The sequence below is a fragment of the Temnothorax americanus genome, unplaced genomic scaffold (assembly GCF_048541705.1).
Source record: "Temnothorax americanus isolate GAGA-0224 unplaced genomic scaffold, ASM4854170v1 Scaffold62, whole genome shotgun sequence".
Lineage (NCBI taxonomy): Eukaryota > Metazoa > Arthropoda > Insecta > Hymenoptera > Formicidae > Temnothorax > Temnothorax americanus.
This window is the reverse complement of record NW_027509769.1, coordinates 850149-862566: the sequence shown is the minus strand read 5'-3', so window position 1 is coordinate 862566 and position 12418 is coordinate 850149. Positions and strand designations below refer to the sequence as shown.

General features: G+C 35.6%; 1 long non-coding RNA gene across 4 annotated transcripts; it reads right to left on the bottom strand.

The window, feature by feature from the left end:
* Positions 1-351: 351 nt before the first annotated feature.
* Positions 352-11731, bottom strand: LOC143905487 (uncharacterized). Of its 4 annotated transcripts, none has more exons than XR_013259212.1 (6): positions 11591-11731; positions 8007-8165; positions 5364-7378; positions 4225-4436; positions 1967-2539; positions 352-1907 (listed from the first exon to the last, which is right to left on the bottom strand). It is a non-coding gene; the product is annotated as an uncharacterized LOC143905487 (long non-coding RNA). The 4 variants fall into 4 exon arrangements; XR_013259214.1 differs by having other exon boundaries at positions 352-2539; positions 5364-5552; positions 5772-7378; XR_013259211.1 differs by having other exon boundaries at positions 352-2539.
* Between the last annotated feature and the right edge of the window lie 687 nt (positions 11732-12418).

The following is a 12418-nucleotide window of genomic DNA, read 5'->3' as shown; positions in this document are numbered from 1 at the left end:
TAGGAGAAAATCCTGTGGAGATGCGTGACCTACGACTTTTTCTAAACGCGCGCTTTTAACGGCATTGAAGAGATGGATCTTGCGATATAGAGCACACGTAGTAAGCTTAATTTTGACAGTGAGTAAGTTATATAATTTAACTGATTTTTTAAATGGATTTGTAAAAGAAAAATTGCTGAGAGAGAGAGAGAGAGAGAAAGAGAGAGAGAGAGAGAGAGAGAGAGAGAGAGAGAGAGAGAGAGAGAGAGAGAGAGAGATAATTTTAGTATGTGCTATTCTTATGCATTTATGTGCTACTTTACTTCGCTACTCTTATATATCTATTTGTTTTTGGACAAGAAGATATACAGATAATAAAGATAATTTAATTTTAAAACATATGCAACTGAGAAAAGAATTCATTTTCCAAATTATTTATTTTTCAAATTATTAATTTTTGACGTTTTATACATTTTTAATGATATAATATTGACATTTTATTATTACATATAGACTAATTGTGTAAAATATTTATAACTTTTCTAATTATATTCTCTGTAATTATTTTTAAATGTAAAACTTTTTACTTTTAAAACTTTTCTTCCTGTGCATTCTTAAATTAATTTGTTAACTGATTTATAAGATTTAATTCTTAAATAGAAATTCAGTACAAATAGTTTCTGAAATAAAATGAAATAAAGTTGACGTTATCTTTATATTGCCCTGCAATCTTTGCTTTCGTTGAATGAGAAAGAACATTTTACACATTCCTATATAATAAAACTCGATCGCTTTTATCTCTATTGTAACGAGGTAGGGACAGTTTTCTAGACGATTACAGTCAGAATTTGCACCGTTATGGCGTACTTTCGCACGTAGTGCGCGAAAGTTTGAAAACGTAGAATACTGCCGGTACACAGTCGCTACAAGATCGACTTTCAAAGTAGAAAATGGAACATCATGGTTCAGATGTTATCCCGCTTGCTACTTCGTAAAAATACATATGCAGTATTGTCGATCTCAAATTTTTACATATATAATTTTGTTTGTTTTACGTTTTCGTATAATAATCATATTTTTGAAATAAATCGATTGCACACAAACACGGAGATATAAATCGTACTCTCGCATCGTTTCTTATAAAAAAAAGATTATAAAGATAATAAAATAAAAAGAGTGTTTAACGCCGCTTTGAAAAGGGACATCACACGGAATATCATATGCGAGCTCACGCGCGTCGAATTCGCATTATTGATATATCGTTCATTCGGATTGACGTATACACTGGGCCACTGACAAGTACACGTATACACTGAGGATACACAGGCCATGCCGAATCCTTGCATTTACCTTTCATCGCGTTCGCCCGCCGATATTCATTTCAAGCGTAACTGTTCTGGTCTATCGTTATTTCGGAAGGGCCCAGGTTGCGGGCGTAGTGTCGACAAAACGGACAGCAATACCGGGAGTGGCAACGGGATGGTGAATCCGCGCGCGCCCCGTTGCTCTCGGCGGTAGTCATAAATTGAATACTAATTGACACATTGCGAGGCGCATCCGTTGTATTTCACGCGTTCAACTTTCATCGCGCTGCGGCCACTGTGTTTAAATGGCGGCACATATGCGCGAAGATATAAATTTACGGATAAGTACGCACGACAGCTGGTTAATGCGAGCCGAGTTCCACCCTTGATTCTCCGCACCCTTCCGCCCGCGCCGGTTACGTGCCCCCTTTCTCGTACCCCCTCCCCTTCCCGCCATTTGAATCAATACCTACTTGTTTACTGAACCGTTGCCAGCGGGATTTCACCGAACCGATCGTACTATCCTAATTAATTCCATCTTTTGTTGCGGCCCTTGGTTCCTCGCAACACGGGCGATTGCTGAAGACGTGAGAACGGCACGGCCTCGCTAAACGTGACTTCTGTCTGGAGCGACTAATTATTATGGAGCTTCTACTTCCCATTTCTCTTTCAATTCGACTCACCGCCTTCCAGTTTGGCTTGCTGCTGCCTGGAGTTTGGAAGCGATAGTTTCATCGACTTCGCGAGGATCAGTAGGCAAGACTCCTGGTTCAATTGAGACCGGATGATAATAATTCAATTAATTTCGAAGATTCAGAAATTCCTGGAAAACATTGGACATTCGAGCATTGAAAGGATACTGATATGGCGACGCTATAGCGATATTACATTAATGTGAATACGTCGTGAAACGTAATACAATACGAAGTGAGTTATCGCCAGATAAGTCTTATCCTTTAGCATTATCGATGAGATTTATGCGTCCAAGTAGAGTATTGTCCTTGGGTAATTGGTAGATCTCCCGTGGAATTAGATAGATATATTAAATTACGAGGGTCATTAAATATGGTGGTCAGATTTATTGCCGATGCAAAGAGGGATGAGCATATTATACCCTATTACCACAGACAAGGGCGGGTCGAAAGCAGACGCCGATATTTTATGATAATACTTACAGTTTTCTTTGGATAAAGTCCTTACGCAGTAAATTATTATAATTTAATAGTACGCGCTACATTTTTCAAGTTTAAGACCATCTACAAATTTTATGTCTTTTTATAAAAGATTTTGTAGTATACATTGAAAATACGTACATTAAGTTTTTATTATATTTTTGTTATATTTAACGAGATATTTTTAATGCTATACACATTCAATAAAAGAAATAAAAATAAGATTAGTCAAGCATTAGTCAAGTTCTTGCATTTCCTTTTCTTTTTTTTAAATCTTGCTCTATGCTGTTAAAGATAACAAATAATCATTTTTATAATTTCTGAAATTATAAAGCAACAAGGATAAGAGAGAAAGAGAGAAAGAAAGAAGAAGGAAATGTGTTGCGATGCATGTGATTAAAAGAGTTACGAAATATGGTAACTGAAATTCAAAGCACCTCGTTGTTTAGTTTTGCGGGTAAAAATGAATAGAGTTATGAATGTATATCGGTTTTTGTTAACGAATGTCGGGATAATCGAAGCGATCGCATAGAATGATGAATGTGCGTTCAGTGGTTCTAAATTTGTCACACCGCTCTTACTCCGAAACGAATTTATTCGCATCTTTTTCCGTTTCGTGCCTTCGCTATCATCTGATTTCAACGTGCGATTGCGCGTATCTTCCCGCATTAGTTAATTAAATGGCTCTTCCAACTTTGAAATCGCATTCTTTTGTTTGTCGCATCGAGAAAATTGACACAATTGAATATTTTCGTAGTTTAATTAACTTCAGGAACACGGACGAGCTTTTAATACGTGATAAATTAGAGCCTAATATTTGTTGGTGAATGTTAAACCTCAGCATATTAAAACGTGTATATTGTTAGAAATGTAACAGTTTATCTAGTTTATTGGAGAATAAACCGCTTTATATATAACTTTATGCGTCTTTGTATAGTATGTAATTTATACAATAACCGACAGCCTTTGTCGCGCGACCCTCGATATCGGTTATGAAAGTTAATTGTAAAAACGAGTTTTATAAAATCACTATTATATGATTTTTTTTCTCTTTTACTGCTAGATGACCTCTTTTAAAGTCTACCTGAATATCGCGAATGTATTTCTGACTTGCAAATAGCCAGCGCGCGAGATAGCGCCACAGTAAGTCGGCACAACCACATGTTATTGTATGAAGCTGCGCGTATTTTATTTCATTTGGTCTCCACAATAGAAAAATGCTTAACGCGAAACTTGGTGACTGTGCGTGAAAATTTATTTGCGGCGAAAAAAAGCGAGATATGCATGCCGCTACGACGCGTATACTATTGTAATGCTAGACATTTTTTTTACTTTTAAAGGGATCAAACTATAGCATTCTCGCGTAAATTCCCGCATAAATGCGATGTGTGTATAGAGAATAATTGCATTATTGAAGCAAATTGGAAAATTGTATCTGACAAATTTGGCTGGCTTATGTTTTATGAGTGCAATACGTTTATTGTTTTTTTTTTCATTTTTAGATTAAAATTCTGTAGGTATATACGAGTGTCAAATACAGGTAAGCAGCGATGAAAGTAATCAGTTTATTAATACTTAATTAATTTGACTTATTATTTAGATACTTTATTTTACATTATTTTACCTTGCCTTATGACGTATTAGTTATTAGTACTCGGTATGTTTTAAGAGCAATTTTTTCTTTGCTCGTTACTTCAACAATTTGAGAATAAAAGACAAAATTATCTGCTCAAGCATTTTTTGAAAGCAGGATTTTTCATAACGTTTACCTGCAACGTAAATTTCGCCAGGCTTCCTTAGTTACCATTAGGTTTCTCTCTGGTAGACAGGCACGATGGAGCGCGAAATCGTGGAAGCATTAAACTATTAGCTGCCGATTCATGCGTGAGAGTAGGCGGTGGGTTGAGCTTATTCCGATATTGAGTGTAATCCTCCACACACGGAATGAAGTAATCGTAACTACCGTTCAACGCAGAGAAATCTACACGAAATTTATTAAAATGAGAAATGTATAAATGAAGAAAAAAAGGGAAAAGAGAAGAAGAGAAAATATTTTATACACATAACATTATACACATATGTTTGCGACAAAGAAAACACTTTTTCTGATTAATGATAACATCTCGATCTTTTTATATTTAAATTTTTCAGAGGCCATATCTTAAATTGATATCTATTAAACATTTAGTTAATAATCAATGCTCCATTTCTCACAATTGTAATCGGTTGGACTTCATCAAACAGGCTAAGAATAACAACCGCATTGTAAAAGCGCTTGCGATTATGTGCAATCGTAAAAAAGCAACAGTGACTTGTATCTACGATCAATTACAGATTCGTTAACATTGAATATCAAACAATGTCTAAGAGTGGACGATCATAAATATATTATAATAGATATCCAAAGAGTGGCCCAAGTTACATTTCATCAGGCCGCGATAGAAGTGCATATGTATAAAAAACCGTATATATATTTACATCCAATACATGCACTACTTTATTAAATATTTATGTAAAAAATATGAAATAACATATAGACTTTTGTAAAATAGGTAATATTTATTAAATTTTTTTTATCTAACACAGCTTGAATTAAATCTGTTTTTAATGAACGTAAAATTAATTATTGTGATAATTGCAATAATTTATCATATTTATATAATCCAGAATAATTAGAACTGTTTTCAGACAATGGCACCGCTATATAGACAGGCAAATTATATGTGCAGCAATGATTTTATTACAGATTTTCGTAGAAGAAAGCGATAAAGTTACAAACTAGACATCAACAGAAAGAGGTATCTTCTGCAGTGAAAACAAAGTTGTGCAATTAATCGTTAGCCTCTTTTCTCGAGAGAGCTATGGGGAAAGGTGAAAGCGACGAAAATGAAGGAAACGAAGAACATACTCGAGCACACAACATGGACTTCTGGTATATTGGTTTAATCGGCCCTCCACTTTAGCTTTCCCTTCTTCTCTTTAATCCTCGAAACAAAGTCCCTAAAGATGAAGTAGGAAGTTCACTGGACACCCGCTATATTTTCGTTCTTGAACTCGATAGGAACTTTGTTCGCAACCAGTTTTCTTTTGTCCGGTGCTATTACAGAACAATCTATATTTATTGAAATTGGAACATATACCTTAACTTAAAATAAAATAATTTGCAAAATTTCATTAAATTTACTATTTATTACACGTACACAACAAGGATATATTTTATCTAGAAAAATATATATATGTATAAGCTCTATCTTGGAAGTCATTCTAATTTATATATAACAAAGAGGAAGATTGCTTTTCTTGGCATAAAATTCACCTCATGTTCTCACAAGTTTCCATAAGATGCAATTCCAACGCCTTGGTATATTTCTTTACCTTTATCTGAGTTTGTGACTTACAACGGAGTTGCATCATACTAGGCGGGCCAAAAAGTCGAAGTGCTCCACAATCGTGTTCCAATTAGCACTCTATAGTTTTCTGATTTCCCTACTTTTCTTCATAGAAGATAAAATCTTCATAAAAAGTGATATTGAGTATCATTGATGTGTAAAGCATGTAAAGCATTTGGATATATTTTTAGTATTGTAGAATCAAAAGTAAGGTGATAATATATGAACATAATTAATGTCTCTTTTTTTTTAACACAGCTGTCGACATTAACGCGAACTATCATTTTTTATCGAATAAGAAAACATTTTTGATATATAAAACAAGACTATAAAATATACTCGTACGCAGCAGAATATATAGATAAGTTTTTTTATAGTAAAAAATTAAGCTTCGCAAAAATCTATAGTTTGTAAATTGAACTCATATAATCGTTATAATGCATCTATCCGTTTTCACGTGGTACCGTTCAGAGAATGAGAAATATGGTGACATATTCCTGGTAAGAATCCATTCGGGGAACATGGGAGACCTTTTCAATTCGGTATATGGTAGTAATTTCTTATCTGCACCTACTACGTCGTGCACCAACGATATCTACGTAAAGGTAAAGTCGCCGCCGTCATTGTGATTGCGATTTATACAGATTCTGATCGAATCGATTTGATTCTGAGGTCGTTCAAAATTATTCACTACACCAGGCATATTTATAAACTACTATTGACAATGATCTATGGACTAGAATATATCGATTGTGACAAACATAATGGTATTATACACACACAATTGTAAACGGTTTTTAAATATATATTGGTGGCATCTATTAAAATTATAATTCTGAATTAGTCCCATTAAAAAATCTATTAAAAGATTTGTAAAATCTTCTATTTTCGAAACGATAAGAGATTTTCTACTGCTGTTAAGAATTATTTCTTTACGAAGCAGATTTTTACATTCATAATAATCTTGAATGTTATATTCCATATATTAATATAGGTATTTATTTAAATTTTAACAAAAGAAACTTTTTTTTGCATTTTATTAATACGCCAAGTAGTAAAAATTTAATAGTTTGCATTAAAATTATTTCGTACCAGGTTATCCCTACCGAAATATTTGTTTATCGTATAATGTACCTTATATGAATTTCTTTTTATTCGTATCCTTTATTCGATTCAAAATGTTTCGAATAAATTTTGGTTTACCTTTTATTTGAAAATTATGAAGCATCAATAAAGCATCTCGCTTTTACCTTCGTTAGACGCTCGTTGCACTTGAGAATCAATGTTGAGAAGGAAAAGGATAAGGAAAAGAACGTGGAAATGGCGCGAGATACTCGAGACTTCAGTCGAGGTGCTGATGTCGCTGAGCTGAGATTTATCGGTTTCCTGAATCATGGCGACGTGGCTGTCGAAGGCAGTCTAATTGATTTTTCCGCCCTCACCCTTGCGCCGTTCTAGAGAATTTTATAGCTCAATGTGAAACTTGCCGCTCAGCGCGCCTTCGTACCGTGTACCCCTTCTGGGAAAACTCACCCTGCCAATAAGAATTTAGCCAACTGAGTAAAAACGCTACCTTCTTCTGCAAACTTGTTATAACTTATATATAAAAAAGCATATCCTTGTACACATAACGTACATACTACATATGGCATATACTGTTTTATTTCATACAAAAATTTTCTTATTTAATCTCCCATTTCAATTGTAATTTTCTATTCTTTTTTTTGTAAAAAAAAAAAAAAAAATAGATTTTGTATATACATCGATTATAAGTGTTGGATACAAATAACGTTCATAAACTTTCATGTTGTATTTATTCTTTTTATATCGTGCATTTACAAGAGAAGTGCGTTTATAGGCCACAAAAATCAAGATTACTAACTTTATATAGTATATTATCATTATTTAATAATAGGTTTAATTAGTAAACGGACCGTCATGATTATACTGGAGGCTTTATTTGCCGAAATAAAGCAAATATACTTGATAATAATTCGTTTATAATGAGCGTACGATTAAAATGCTGGTTAATCCGTCGGAGCATCCGTTATCATTGCTCGTTAATTCCAAATCGATATGTGTATATGCTCATCTATTATTAATGTCATTGTAATTACACGAGTGGTCATTACACCGGGTCACACTTATCTAGAGATACGTACAAACACACGTCTTTCAGTTGAGCTAATGTGTTCCCTTGAATCCCCGGAATCAAGGTATATAAGCTGAGCAACCTACAAGCATCGTCAAACAGGCCGGCTAGCGCGATGAGATTGTGTGTGTACACGCGCTTTTGACGCGCGTTGGTGTAAGCACCAGTCCTGATGGGTAATCGATTTTCATTAATGGATGTCGCTTGCGTAACACAGAATTTCAGCGGGTGCAGTCTCGACCCAAAAGAGAATTTTAGTCGCAACGGTGTCCTCGAGATCCAGGACACCGAGATATTGACATATCGTAACATAAAGATAATTGAAAGATATGCTACTTTCATTTAGTAATGTCTTACAATTAGGAGCATTAGATTTTTGTGCGTAAGATAAGGTATGCAGATTTTTAATAAATACCTTAATTTCTAAAAAAAAAAAAGAACAGTCACATTCTGTAATATATATTAATAAGTTGTCATAATAAAGAATTTTTGAGCGAGAAAAAATTACTACATGGTTCGATATGCGTGTATGTCACCTACTCGTTACTCGTACAATGTTATTTAATTATTTTGTTCTTCATTTACCTGATTTAAAAGCAAATTGAGTAACATTATAATTTTATTGTAGTTTAAAAAGACACTTCTTTCTTGTCTTAGTGTTTGACCGATCCTCTTACTTTTTCTGCTACATTTTGATTTATAAATTGCTACATAATTGCTATCTTTTGCTTAGGTAAATTGTCAAGTTAGGGTTCTATTGAGATAAAACTTTTAATTTTTTTAATTGAGTGTTATCAATCCATTATAATAATTACAAAAGTTAATTGCATTAGAGATATTTTATTTATGCCGGTCATTGCATAATATTTTGTAATTAATTCTTTGTTTGTATACGGGATATTAATTAAAACAGAAATTCTATTTGACGTTTCGCATAATACAAATAACTGTAGAGCGCGCAGCTGTATGTTTGACGAGACGTAAATTATACCGGTAGAAAACAATTATTTACGAGCTTGACGCTCCACGATTCCGTTTGAATTTAACATCGGAAAATATTATTAGCTTAGTTTCGCCGTAGGTTGAAAGTACACCGCGTTTCGTAAAATCTCCGTTTAACGAAATCTGTTTTATGCATTTTAGAAATACAGAAAAATCGCGCGAATATATATAATATAGCGCAACGAATTAATCATTAGCATCGTTGAGCCATCACGTCGATAATGAAATTAATGCTTAACTTTTGAAATTAGATGATGAAGTTTGCTTGTAACTAATTATTTTATGCATTTATAAAATTGGAGGAAGCACTAATTACGCGGTAAGTGATGCGTGCATTTCATGGAAAAATTTAAAGCCGATGTATCTATCTAGCGGAAACATCCTTATAACAGTTTAACATTATTTTCGCATGTATTTATCGCAAAATGCTCATAAGAACACGTTTTGCATTGGAAAGTATCAGATTTCAAGTATATAGATATTGTAAGAATTAAGAATGACGCTACATTGTAGAATTTGACGTCTAAAAATCGTGGAAAAGACACGTATTACGAACGGGACGTGACATCCCTTTACAACACTATCCGGACATCCGGGTCAGTTGGTCGGCTATGTGATATCCAAGCTTTTACGACCCATCGAAAAAAAAAGGTACCGTATATGTGCATCGATTCTGCGGCGGCCGCAAACGGCGACGGATGCTCACCACCCACGAAATTCCGACCTCGCCCCAACTCATTAAACGAGTGACATCGTAGCTGAGTTTTATGTTTCTCTGACGGTGATGTTGGTCGTTCGGCTGTTCATATCCCCCGTGCTAGGTGCGCGATTCTCTTTCCGCCACAATGAAACATTCGTGTCTTTTGTATGGAAATCGTAAAATTGGCATTAACCTACTCGGTGTTTGTGTCGCGACTTTCGCGGGAATTATCAATTTTATTTTTCTGAATGTGACGCGAGAGACAAACGTTGCTTTGATATATAGATTTCTAGTATGCGTCAGCTATTTCTGGTATATTTGCATACGTAATGTTCTGTCAGGAATGTTAATGTATTCCAACGTAAATTACAATGTAAGCCGTGGTGTAAAGATCAAAATAACAGAGCAATAAATCGGAAATTCATTGCTACGCACTTGCGCGCGGCAGTTTATTTTTCCATCGCGATCCCGTATTGTTCGGTTCGGTTGAAAAATCGTTTGCTCGAAAAAGAAACCAGATTTATTCAGCCCGCGTCCAAATGTGGCATATGAATAGACAAGGAGAGAGAAAAATATTTCCGCGGATTTTTTGCTAACGCAAATGAATCTGCAACTTGGCAGGCGACGTCCAACGCGCGGTTTCCGACGTACGGGGAACGTTCATTGGCCGATAATACGCGAATCGATTCACTCGTACGAAAAGTTGGGCCACATCAACGAACGAGTAATCTCAATCGATTTGGGTAATCAATAGGGGAGCACAATGACGTCTACGGATATGCGTAATCAGGGTCAACGATCGATCAAACTACGTGCCAGTTGACGCGTGCATGAATAACTTATAAGTCACAATAGCGATTCGTATAGCGCACATATCCACGCCTCGTCATTTTCCTTAGATGCATGTTACATTATTCCGAGATGTTTTTCATTGCTACTGGCAAAATGCCGAGCATAAGTAACGGTCGAGCATCAGCGTGCCACGTAGGTCGCGTTTCCTCTGGCACTTTTATTCGTCTCGTTCGCCCCGGCTCTCTTATTATTATTAGGAACGTGAGGAGCAGCCGTCTTCCTGCTGCCACTGTGTGAGCGCCGGTGCAGTTTTATGCTTTTCACGGGATATGCCAACCACGAAATTCCGCTAGACAAATTGATGTATTTTTCGCGGTGCTTTTCGCCTCTCTTCGAGATATACGGCTTAATGTACTCGATATTAGGAACCGCGTCGCCGTTTAAAAAATACCCGGGGCATTAACTAAAATAATTACGTTTGCAAAATTCCTGACTCGGCCCGGTCATGGCGCGTTGCCTTTGCTAATTATCCATGTAACGGACAAATTAAAGTCGTACCCGAAGCGATCCCAAACGTGCGGAGCAGCGCGACGTCTGGCTCTGAAAAATAACTAGATGGAATTGTAATTGCCGGACGAGGTGGATGAGGAAATTAACTCTAACTGCGGTTAGGAAAAGCAATGCCCCGAAAGCCAACCAGTTCAGAAAAAAAAACGTATTATTCTGTTTATCTTTTCTGTTTGTGTATTATAGCTGATTGTTTTCGTAATTTTCGAGATGACAGATAACTTTATAATCCTGTTATTACGTTTAATTTTTACTTTCCGCTTTGTGACAGGTTGTTATGCGGCTGTTGATCGCAAATACCTGATCATATTGTTAAAAATCGTCGTTATAAATCTTGGAGAGAGATATGGTCGAAACAAGATTCCCCCCGATAATCAAAGCACCGATAACGAATTATGTTCATATAAATTAAGATTAGTCCTGATTCATGCTATTTATGCTGTTCTCTGATCTGGTAAAAAATAGCAGCAGTCTCGGATGTTTTTTGAAATTCGGCCTTTTTCATTTTTCCTTTTTCACCGATATAAACTTACTCGCATTCCAAAGGAAGACGTGAGAAGAGAGAAGAACTCTATAGTGCGGGCACAGACGGCACCGAAACTGTCACTCGTTAGATATACGTACGTTCTGCGTATCACTCAGAAAACGAGTACTTACGAAGAGAAGTTTCTCACTGGCAAAAAGCGCGCATCGACTTTCTACGTCTAGGCGAATCGGCTGAATCGCGGACTATATTCTTTTTAGCGTCGCAGACAGTCGGTCGGTCCCATGCGGAAGCGAATTGCCCCGTTGTGTTTTGTACTGTACCGCGTTTTGGAACCACTTTAAATTTTGGCAGACTCGACTGTTTCTCGCGCAACTTTCACGATCGTGAAAACTTAAGAATAAAAGACATTGCGTATTTTCGACGAAGAGCGGTGACGGGGACTCCCTTTATGCGATGCAGTGCGCTTTTGTGTGCCACGCGCAACCGTTATGCACTATCGTGTTTCGGCATAAAATAATCTAATAGATCTTATGAAAATGTTAGAGCCATTAAATTACAATTAAACTGTAGATTTTCAAAATTTAATAACTTTAAATAATGCTATATAGTTTAGCAGTTTATTCTTGCAAAGAAATTTCTTCCACATGATTACGAAACATAAATGAATTTAATTGCGATGAAACATGATTTGGATTTTGTCGATTTGTTTTTCTACAAAATTCTACGGAAAATTAGATGTAGTTTCTATACCATAAAAAACTTTTCTACAGACGATCTGATATTGCATTCATTCGTGTTATTGCATGCTCTTTGATAAAAAGTTTAATCGGAAAATATTTTATGTCTTTGAGAAATTTTTTTCCTCTTTTGTGTA